The sequence below is a fragment of the Limulus polyphemus genome, unplaced genomic scaffold (assembly GCF_000517525.1).
Source record: "Limulus polyphemus unplaced genomic scaffold, Limulus_polyphemus-2.1.2 Scaffold1986, whole genome shotgun sequence".
In the NCBI taxonomy this organism is placed as follows: domain Eukaryota; kingdom Metazoa; phylum Arthropoda; class Merostomata; order Xiphosura; family Limulidae; genus Limulus; species Limulus polyphemus.
Window position 1 is genome coordinate 85,311 of NW_013667596.1, and position 12,133 is coordinate 97,443.

Here is a 12,133-nt window from a genome sequence, read left to right on the forward strand (position 1 = left end):
AAAAGTATAATAGGTAATAATATTCGTAAATCCTTAGAAATAATAAAATAAAATAAAAATATGTAGTATTAAACAGAGATGAAGGTATGGCGAATATTTCTGCAAGAATGTGGATTGATCTCCTTTGAATGGTTAAGCGTGAATTTATGTAAAATAGCATACAGGTCACATGACCTACTAACAAGTTATAAATACTTTAACATTGTCATGTAATTCACTCTTGAGGATGATGTTGTAACGTTGAGAATTCTAGAGTTGTCATCTTTTTATAAGGCCATAGATTAGGCCTAAATAAAATGTTTTCAATTGTGTACTAGTTTTAACATTGAATATTATTTATGATTTTAACTTTATACACAAGTGCCAAAATACAATAACTAAGAAAATGTCTGTTGGCTAATTTATATATGATAGTCATTGTTTAGTTCTTTTTAAAATTAAACTCGTAGCCTTTTTCAATAAATTGAATATATTCGCTAAAAATATTTTGTTAACAATAATATCTGAAATTGTTTGCAAAAACATTTACCAATCTGTGGTTTTCCATTGGTCATCTGTTATAGCGGGCAGTTGACGACTGATAATTTATATAATTCAGTGCAATTAATGCTTAACTTGACAGATTTATTTGATTCGGCGCATTTCATCGTGGTGTGAGAGAGGGCGCTGAATTATTTAAGATAAGCCTTAAAACTAATGGGAGAGTTTTATTCTGTAACATTGATAGAATAGTTTTCTGCGAGTCAACGAAAATAAAGGTGATATAAAACTTATATTTTTTTGTATTAATGTAGAAAAATATAATTAAAACTAACGTCCAGTTCCATGTACCAATTTATAATTTATGTTTAACATATAATGAACTCTGGATCATTTGTGCGATTCATGAAAAAAGAAACACCCTGGTATTTAAAAATACAATGTAGAAATATACTTTTTTTATTAATTTAGGATTTTGTGTAATTTGTTTCTGAAAATATAATTTTAAAACGTATACTTTATAAAATTAATGGACTCCAATTGCTTGTTAAAAAAAGGGGAAACGGCGTTTCGGCAGCTAATTCTATACTGAGGCCTTGTTCGGGTCTTAAAGTTGAAGATCTCAGTTATAGAAATTAGAAGTAGAAACATAGTCTACTTTTCTTTTAACAGGGAGTTGCAATTCATTAAATTTACTTTTTAAAACTATTTTACTTTTTAGTATGTTTTCTCTGCCTAAAGACCCATTGAAACAACATGTACACTTTTTTTTTACATTTAAAATATGCCGCTGACAGTGCCACCATACTCCATAATAAGTAATCATTTAACACATGAAGAAATGAAATCCATGAATTCTGTATCTTTACAATGTAATATAACAGAAAAGTTAATGACAAACCTTCACCCTATAAAACAGAGTGCTTCAGCATATAAAACAGATTTAATTTTTGTGAAGGTTTTTTCTAAAAAATTACATCTGAAATACTAAAGGCTTGTTCCCCATCACTGTATATTCAGTATCTCTTGCATTATGGTATGCTATTTCAGCACCAATATTCTGTATTTTAAATGGATTGATAAGTTGAAATATTTCATTAAAAGATTTACAAATAAGCTTTTTGTTATATTACATTGATAAATAATGGATTTTGTTTACCTGAGAACACAAAGTTGAAATTCTAGTTTGTATTATTAAACTCATCTCTTAAAGTTTTCATGATCCAATCTTTCCACACATTGTCAACAATCGACTGGTGTAAATGCAAGAGAGACTAGGTGTGATTTTATATGATAGACAAAGAGGAGAACACATAGGAGCATCAAATTTAAAAAACAAGGTGACAGAGGCGACCAGCTTGTTTAGGTCATCTTTCACCTACAAAAAAAGTAAGCTATCAAACACCATAGCCAAATTACATATGACCTTTAACATTCATATTATACTTTATTTAATTTTAAAGTGATGAGAAGGGACCATTTGGCCTAAGTTAACCAAGGTTTTATTACCATCTTACTCTAAACTGCATAAAGAAACCCCTAAATACGTAAATACTCTTCCAATCTCTTAAACTTCTTCAATTTTGCAGCTCCTACCACACCTCAAATAGAGCCGGGTGATTAACTGGATTAATTGATATAATTATCTGTGAGAATAGATTAGTATCACATGAATTAATCAATTAACCAAAATTACAGTAAATAGAGTAGCGTCACGACAATTATGAACTAATCGAGGATTGATGTTTCTGATTGTTACTGCTTTAAATTAATCAAAATATTGCAATTATGATTTCTCATCATCATTTTAAATTAATTCAGGTTATTCAGCTTAATGGATTAGTGCCCCAACTTAGAAAAATAATCATCTATTCCAAATTAGTGTTTCTAGCTAATACCACTTACAGTTATTCTAACGATCCAAGTCCAATGAGAATAATCAATTAGTTCGATGTAATCAAATAATTTATTAGTAAATTCCATTGGTCTTCCAGTTCTAACCTAAAAGCAAACTATTGTGTTTTGCCAAAGGCCGATTACTCTATTAAAAAAGTAACACTGCCTTAACTAGAGGTGTAACTGAGTTTTCCATATGTTAAACTTGTGTCTTCTAGTCTTACTACTTGGAAATGTTTTTAAAACATCTATATTTATGAATACTAAACCTCTAACAACCTTGAAAACCTCAGTCATGTCCACCCAAGCTCTCCTTTCAACCCAAAATATTTCAAGTTATTTCAACCTGTCACCATATTATAGCTCCTCTAAACCCATATATATATATAAAAAGTCATTCTGGTAGCTGTTCTCTGGAATCTATCCAGCAAATCAACATAATTTAAATGAAGTAACTAAAACTAAATGGACTATTCCAAATGAGGTATAACCAGCTTATAGAATGAACTGATAACCTTTTACAACATGTACCCATGTTCTAATTTGTTGTTAAGAATTGTTTTCTAAACTAGTTAAACCCTTGATAAAACACTATACTCTTTCTCTTTCTGTCGTCTACATTAGGAATTTATTTAGACACTGTATATGAAGGTAGTCATAAGTTTTGTTGAGGTAATGTAAATCGTAGCTTTGGCCTTGCTTTTGTGATTTTTGCTATAAAAGGCTTAAATTTCCAATTAGGTTATATATATATATATATATGTGTGTGTGTGTGTGTGTTACAGGACTTTAAGGAGCCTTTTGGGCTATGAAGGATGTCTTTATTCACAACCTTCTACAACATAACACATGAACAACACCAAAGCATTTTGTCCTTCAAAGTTGTCCTTGCTCATTTACCCCAGAGAAGAAAGTAATATAGATCCATCCTTTATTTTTCTAGAAATTATCCATTCTCTTAAGCTCTTATAAGATGTGAACTTTCACTACTGCCAACAACAACTCATTCATGAGCTAATCATCCTGTTAAAAAAGTAAATTCTTAATGCTATCTGAGCCTTTCTTTTCCAGATCTTGAACTTATGTTCACTTGTTTTATTCTCTTCAAGATATAATAGATATAAGAGAAAATAGGTTAGATCTTAACATATCCATGTAAAATAACCCATCCATCCTTAGAATTATTATAGTATTAGTTCTCTGAAATACCTCAACATCCTCAGTACAGCTACCCAAGAGTTTAATGTTATCATCAATTTTTCTCCAATTTGCTAATTATGCTACTATCAATATAAGTAAGGAAAAGCAAAGGCCCAACCAATGGCCTTTGAAGCCCACCATGAGTGACAAAGGTCCACTTTGACCAGGCTCCATTAATAACAACTTCTGGTTTTTCTCATCCCTATATTCCAATTAGCTGTTCTATCTCTTATCTCAATTAATATGATTTGTTAGCTGATCTTCTGTGTATTACTGTATCAATACAAGTTTAAATACATGTACACTAAGTTCTTACTTTTCGATCTTTCAAATAACAAGTAATATTCTCATAAAATTTACAGATTAGTAAGGCATGATTTCCCTTTAGTGAATCCATGTTGGCTAATTTTGATGATGTAATTATTTTACTAAATGTTGCAAAACTGCCCTTAACTTTTCCTACTACAAAAGTAAGATTATTACTTAGCCAACAATTTTCAGGGCAACTCTTTTCAGCCCCCATTTTCGATGTAGAGTAATGTTAGCAACTCCCCAGGCTTCTGCCCACTTTCTGTTGATCTCTTAAAAATGGAAAAGAAAAGCTATTGGATATACAAGACTGTTTAGTGTAACAGTTATTATTTAGTTCATTTAATGATCTAATGTTTAATTATTATTTAGTTTTCAAGAGTGTTAAAATTTTAAGAGTAATATTTATTACAAGTTTTGTTTTGTAACTCTGTAATAGTTGTATGTTGTGCATTTAGTTCAATTGTTGTAAATTAATGTCATGTTACTCGTTACTCGACCTTCTATATTTTTCTCGTTGCCTTAAGTGAGTATTGTTACATCACAGCATCTCATACTTATATAGGCAGCCAAATGAATGCATGTTGAATCAGAAAACATTAAGTTGGTGAAATTGAAGTTAGACTACATGATTGTTAGTTTAGTTGTAATGTTTAATAGAGATTAGGAGAATAATTTGTCTTGTCAAGGAGTGTTATAAAGTAACTAAACCCACCTGTGTGGACTTGACGAAAAGGAGACAATTATTTAAAGTTCTGGATACAACTGGTAACTCATGGGGTAACATAAGTGAATTTATTGCAGATTGTGTAGTAAGGAACAGAATAGAGAAGAATAATTCATTTTGTCAATTGGATTCTAAAGTAATTAAATCGGCCTGTGTGGACTTTTAATGAAAAAGAGAATTATGTAGGTTTAGATACAACTATGATATCCTATCATGTAAAGAAGTTTTGTATGTACGTTTGATTTGTTTTGAATATATATTATTTTAAAACAAATGGATTGTGTGTTGTCTGTTTATTGTTCAAATTTATTGCCAGCAAGTCACAGACACCTACTGTAGAAGAATCACAGCCTGTATTCAAAAACTGACAAAGGTTAACATATCTAAATATCTAATATTCACTTCCTTTAATTTAAAACCCCAGAGAAAACATTTGATCCTGGTGCTCAATCTATCATTAGTCTCACAATTGTTTGACGTGCGTATATTATCTATTTGATTCAGGTAAACTCCATTATTTCCCAGCATCTGTAATACTGTCAACATCATTTCTTATAAAGATGGAAGAGATGTTAAAAGTCCAGCTATCTCGTGTTAAACAAGAAACTTGCTATTAGTATCCTTAATGTCCCAATTACCATTTTAATATTATCAGCCATCTCTTTCTTACAATCCCCTTTTAAATTTCTTACTTTTTTTTTTTAACCAGGTACGTTGTTTTCCTGTAGTTTTGTAAATCTTTCATCCTATCTGTCAATTTAATCTTCTTAAACTTTAGTGACTTATTTCTTATTTTCTCCTTAATGTTAATTGTAATCCATTTAGGTATTGTATTCCCTGCTATATTTTTCTTCTATAATGAGTGTGTGCCTTTCTTGGATTAAATAAAGGCAATTTTATTTTTAAAAATTATCTGAATCTTCCCACAACTTTTTAAACTCATTATCCCAACCCACTAATGACAAATCTTGACTCTAATTCTAATTTTGTTTATCTCAACATTTGGAGAAACATCAAGTTTAGTTTTTGGAATATACTTATCCCCTCTCACACTACATCTACTACTCAACTGTTAGGATTTCATTACCTTTGTCCATCGAAGCATTGGTCAGATTTTTTCTTGATTGCTCCAGTCTTTTATTCCCCACTTTATAGCCTTTGGTAATATCTGTCTCGTGATGCTCTCCACCTATTTCAGTGCAACCTCTTCTTGGTACTGTATATAAGCACCTCTTTCAGATAATAGTCACTTTTTCTCGACAAAATGTTCACTAACATGTTTCTCCCGTAGTATGACTGTTGGAAATACTTTTGAGTGTTCTTCGTGTTTCCTATTTGATTTTTGTAAAAACTAAAGAAAAAATGTTTTGGCAAGCTGACTTACGGCATGCATTCCCAGAGTAATTTATCCAACATGGAGGCAAATCAGGTCTCTCCTGTCCCACTTCTGATATCTAGCATTACTCACAAATTGAGGGGGGGAGTCGCTGTCAGGTTGAGGCTGTCCGTGACTTTATCTGTAGTGAGATGGAGGCATACATTTGATCTGGTAGTGTTCCTCAGGGGGGGGGGGCTTAAAAATTATACAGAGAATTTATATTGGCTTTTACCAGCTCCTTCCTTTAATTTGTCGGCTTCTCATGAGGCCAGTTTGGATCAGCTGCCTCCAGCACTTTTTCTTTCTTTGTTACATTGAGTGTGCGATTTTTTTGGGTCTTTGTTTTTGACAGAAAGTTCTGAGGATAAGCTACTAAGTTCACCTGTCATCCCCTAATATTGTGGTTCATGCAGTGAGGTTTACTGCTCAGTTATGTGAAGTGACAGCTATGCCTTATGCACCACATTTGTCAGAACAAAATAACATGCTTTCATCTACTGCTGGCCAGGTAGAAGCATATATAGACTCTTGGAGAACTCTCCTGGAAATGTGGGGTTCCAGAACTGGGTCTCTGGTCAAACTAAATGGATCACAATTTACTAGGATTCGTGTCACCCTAACTATGGTTCTGAGGTATTTATCATCCCTACACTTTTTTTAGGAAGCATTTTAGCAATCGCCATATCACTTTGGTGATGAGGTGGGACCATTGTTCACATACACCTTGGTTCAATTGTCGGCTTCTGAACTTTTCCTAGTCTCTTGGCTGGTATGATGTTAGGATTTATTGGATAGAGATGAATTGTTGGAGGGTGTTTTTCTACCTGCTGCTGCCCTTCGTGAGTTATGTGAGGCCCTATTCTTCAACCCTTGATTTTTGTGGGCATTCCAGAGTGGTTGATGGTTGATGTTGCCCATTTGTATTCATCCCTGTCATCGTTGGCTTCACGACTTTCCTCGGCTCGGTCATAGTTCTACCCCTATTCAAGTGTCATGACCCCCCAACATCAGCCCCTTGGTCCATACATAACCAGAATAGAGTATGCCCATATTCACGAGGTTCCTCTGTTTGGTTGGAATGCTGCCAGTGGCAGAAGTGACTGCCATGTGACTTTGGGGGCTGTGGGGACTCAATACTGAGAGTTTCTGGATGTGTGGAAAACTTCATCATGGATTCATAGGTACTACATGCCCTTGCATCAGAATTAGTCATTCAGTTCACATCTTCACAACCATTATCCCCCCCCCAACCTGTAGTGTTTCTGCCTGCTGTAGATCCTTGGATTTCAGAACTTCATTCCACTGCTATGAGAGATCTGTTGGTCAAGGAGGCAGTGGGGAGAGCCATTCCGATTCTTCCTGGGTTTTCTTCTCATCTATTTGTTGTGCCCAAGAGGACAGGAGATTGGCATCCAGTCATCAGTTGTTGTTTTTTTTCTCATTTAAATCAATTCATAGCCCCTCCAAAGTTCACAATGGAGTAATTCCTCAATCTGCATTGGTATTTTCATCAGGACTGTGGATGACCAAGTTGGATGCCACCAACATCTATCTGCACATTCCCATAGCAGATCTGACCCCCACTATCTGAGTTTTGTGCACAAGAATCTGGTGGTGCAATTCATAACTCTGCCCTTTGGACTAGCATCAACTCCATGTGTGTTCTGCCGAATCATACAAAGCTTTTCTTGTCACCTTCATTCCCTGGGCCTGTGCTCACACCATTATGGATGTCTGGCTACTGCTGACACCATCTCATTAGTTGGCAGAACATCACACCCAGATACTGGTTTCTGAAGCAACCAAGGCAGGATTTCTTATCAGAGTTGAAATATCTTTTCTCACTACACCACTATATATCATTCATCTGGGTTCATTTTTTAACTTGTATCTCATTTGGGCTCAGCCAACTCCCATATGGCTGCACGCTATCAACCAGGCAGTCCAGCTCATACTCATGTCTCCTTCTCTCATGGTTCTTTATCTTTTGGGAATGTGGGCATCACTCAAATCCCTCATTCCTTTGGGACAAGCACACATGAAATCCCTTTATTAGTCCCTATGCGCTCAATGAATCGTGAACAGTGATGCACTAGATTTCCCAGTTTCCTTTTTCAGGATCAACATCTTTGATTTAGTGGTGGTTATATCGGAAAAATACTATGATCAGTATTTCTGTCCCACCACCTAATTCAGAGATCCATCTTTTCATCCTCAGTCTTTGACAATAGATGAGTTGGACTGGATTGCACCCAATCATTTGTTATATCCAGTGAGGGTCTTGAAGTGTTATGTTGCACACACTAAAGCTTTTAGAGGTTCTAGACAATGGCTTTTAATTCATTGTGACCCTACAGTTTCCACATATTTATCCCAGGTTATCTTGACTGGCTGGGTATGAAAATTGCTACATATTGCTTATTCTGAGCTCTCTTTGGAGGTGAGGAGACTTCTGTGAGTCATGTCTCATCAGATTCATCTCATTTCTCTGTTCTTAGTGGCCTGGTTGAATTGCTCGCTGGTGGACACTGTGCAGGATGGTATGTGGAACTCCTCCAATACTTTTATCTCACATTATTTGCATGATCTGACAGTATCTTCCTCTGAGGGTTTTCAACTACCCCTTTAGCTATCCACTAGATTATAAAGAAGAGTGAGTATTTTCATTACTAATCTTGTCTTTCCTTTCCAAGGTCCTTTACTTCTTTTTTTCCACAGCATCCCACTCTGTGGTGAGTGTTGCTCAGTCAGGTGTGCTTTAATCAAACCAAATCTGCACTAGCAACCACTAACACAATATACTTTATCTAGTTCGATGACGAGGAACCCAGTTTGAGACTAATAATGGTTGGAGACGGCTTCATTACCTATTCAAGCCGTCTCCAACCATTAATACAACATGCTCTATACAAATGAGGTGTTCCATAAGACCACCTAGAGACTGACTGGGTGGTATTACTGCATGAATAAAGCATAAGGGGATCCTGTCCATCCCTCCCAACCAGTGGATTGAATAAATTGCGCTCGGTTTGCTTTTAAAAATTTAGGGAACTTGGTTCACCTACTGCACTTTTTTTTCAGAACATTGTTCCTCAGGGCTTCCAAACGTGCATTACCCCCTCCCCCTGTACTCTTCAAGTGAAGCTTGGGAGTCCTTACCACTCATTGGTGTGGTGGACAGAGGTTATTTCTCCAGTGTTTGAGCGACTTTCCTTCACTCTTGGAGAAGAGGGCAAAGTTGGGGGGCCCAGCCAATATGGGAGCCTACTTGTAATACTGGTACAGATTTGACATTTAGCTTTCAAGTTGGATTGAGCATGGATCTTCTTTATGATCAATATTTATTCAGTATAGTGTTCATGAAAGAGGGTCCATTGTCTCCTCGTAATTTGAAATGCAGAGTGGTTCCATCCTGTTCCTTGGTTGAACATTGGTTGTTCCACGTCCTCTCTATAATTCCGTGAGAAAGTGGAATTTTCCTTGCCCACATGATTGGGGAGTGAGGATGAATTCTGTTTCCTCAGACTGAGTATGGCATACAGAATTCCATCATTCCAAGGTTTGGATTTTGCCTTTCGGACCTTTTTCAGGTTGAAGAGAGGGTTTGTTCACTTACCTTCTCGTCATGATTCCAGTGGCTTGGAACGCATCACTCTATGGCTACAGGTTGGGATCCACTCACAAATATACCTCTTACAGTCCAAAAGCTCTAGCCACCAAAGTTGGTGTTAGGGACCATGGCCCTATAATTCCAACCCCAAAGAGTGAGACCTCAGCTGCCTAGTTGGGGCCTGGGCAGTGGTGATGATGGATCACGTCAAATTCCACCTTCAGTGCATGATTTAGGTTCTAGGTAAAGAACAAACCTATTTTGGATATAGTATGGTTCCCCCACTAGGGTGATAATCTTATTTTGGCATGACCATGATCTGTGCAGAAGCATTCCATATGGATAATGCATTCACTGGCCCTTCCACTGGCCCTTTAAGTTCAGCTTCCTGTTAACCCATTGGTGCACTCCCAAAAGGGTCCACATTTCTACCCCTAAACCACTGTGTTTTAAGATCATTTAAAAAAACTCATAAAATCATACAGTTTTTATGTTTTATTTATGTGGGTGTCAGAGTGAAGAATGACCTACGTGGACTGATTGCCTTCTGTTATCTTTTCATATTGTATATTTGTTTTTAACTGCACTATTTTAGTTAAACCCAAAATAAAATGGTTGGAGTTTTATACGTGGTATCTTTCAGTATTTGTTAATCACACCATAGCTACAGTATGTAGAAACGTAACTACAATTTATACACAAGTATAATATATGTATGCAAGGTTTACAAAAGTTTATGTATAGTTACTTTTATAGTTAGACAGTGGTATTGTGTAAAACTACCATATTGTTTGAAATCAGAGGCCATTTTGGAGGTAACTGTGGATCATTGTTGGCTCTGTGTTGTATTGTGAGTTAATCTCTAATACAAACAACTAACTGTTAGAAGAAATTCAAATTCTTTTAAGTAGATTAACAAACAGAAAAATTAGTGAAGTGACAGGAAGTTATTCAGTCCATATCAACCAGCCCCCACCAACTAAAACAACTTACCAATGTATGATATCCGTAAGAGTATATCTGTCCAGAAATTTAAGTAATCTAATAACACACACTACAGAAACAGAAAAGTCCTGAGTCAAGCAGAAAGATCTGTACTGTGATAAACAATAATTTTAAAATTCCATATTCCTCCTCTCACCACCCAGTAATAAATGTGAAGCCTTATATGGCTAAAGATTAGGTTTGAACACCTGTGGTGGGCTAACTATCAATATCTTTTGATGTAGCTTTGTAATTCACAACAAACAAACAAACTTTCATATTTGGTGGATAAAATGTTTGATCTTATTCATCCGATAGAATATTAAACCAGTTCTCAGTATTGGTGATTGATTAAAAACAATTACATGTATTGTGTGGTTGCAAGTTACTGTTACGACAGCGGAAGTCACGTGAAGCTGGTAACACGTGATAAGGGTCTAGAAGGTTCATGAAGAGGCGAGTGCATTCTAGATGCCCTCTATTCTTGTATATAAGTGCGGCAAATAAAGCGAGATAATTAATTGGATAGCAGATAGAGACAGATAATCAAGTCAAGTCGTAGGTAAAGTGTGTGAATCATTGTGAATTATAGCGTGTGTTTAAGTTAAAGTGACTGTGGAAATTCTGTGTATTGCAAAGTTGTGTTGAAAAAGAATAAATTAGTTTTATTTAAGAAAGGACTTCTTTCGCTGAAGTTCTTCGGAAATAATTTTTATGGGAAATTAACAAACGAACAGATACGCAACATTACCAACTGGGATAGAACTAATACAGATGGTCAAAGAATAAGGATTATGGACTTTCCCAACAGAAATGCTTTAATAAAATCTCTGCCTAAAGAAGGTTTAAGCTTTACCCATTAAAAGTTTGAAGAAAAGTGTTTTCATTCGGCTGGGTTAATCTGTTTTAGTTTACCTGAAATACATGTATGTCATAATTTTTATAAGAATTATGCTTGTATTGCATTTTTCTGATGAAACAACAGTTCTGTGAGAGGTAAAATGTGATTTCCTGACCAGTGCTAGACTATAGACATTTCAAAATAAAGTATAAAGCTAAAACTGAAAAGTTCTTGACTGACCTGCTTGCTAATTTAGAAAACCATTCTACTTTATGGACCAGCTACTTTAAAAAGCATGTATCGAGAAAACTTGTGTGTCTCTAATCCTAAAGATATCATTCTTAATCTCCTTTGAATTCTCTTATGTTATAATTAGTTTTTTAAGTTAACAGGTATTACAATATTACAGTTACTTATTTTGGTGTAGAGAGAGTACATGGAATTTTAGTATTTGTAATAAATGCTTGAGAAGTTTTGAAATAATTGTAAGACCTTATGCTGAAAATATACACCTGGAAAAAAGTTAAGCACCCCCGTGTTTTTTTCAAGTGATTCAGATTCGACGTTCTTGTGACTGATTATAAATTACTATTCAATCTAAACGTGTTTATCAAATGAAATTATGCATTATTGGGCACAAGAAAACAAGATTATCACCGTAAAATAATAATTTTTAATTTACATATCATGACATCAAAATATGGACAG

General features: G+C 35.1%; 1 long non-coding RNA gene across 1 annotated transcript in view; it reads left to right on the plus strand.

The window, feature by feature from the left end:
• Nucleotides 1–670: 670 nt before the first annotated feature.
• Nucleotides 671–12,133, plus strand: part of LOC111087298 — a 14,000-nt gene continuing 2,537 nt past the window's right edge. Inside the window, exon 1 of the long non-coding RNA XR_002612018.1 lies at nucleotides 671–758. This is a non-coding gene — a long non-coding RNA (uncharacterized LOC111087298). The remainder of the gene's footprint in view (nucleotides 759–12,133) is intronic.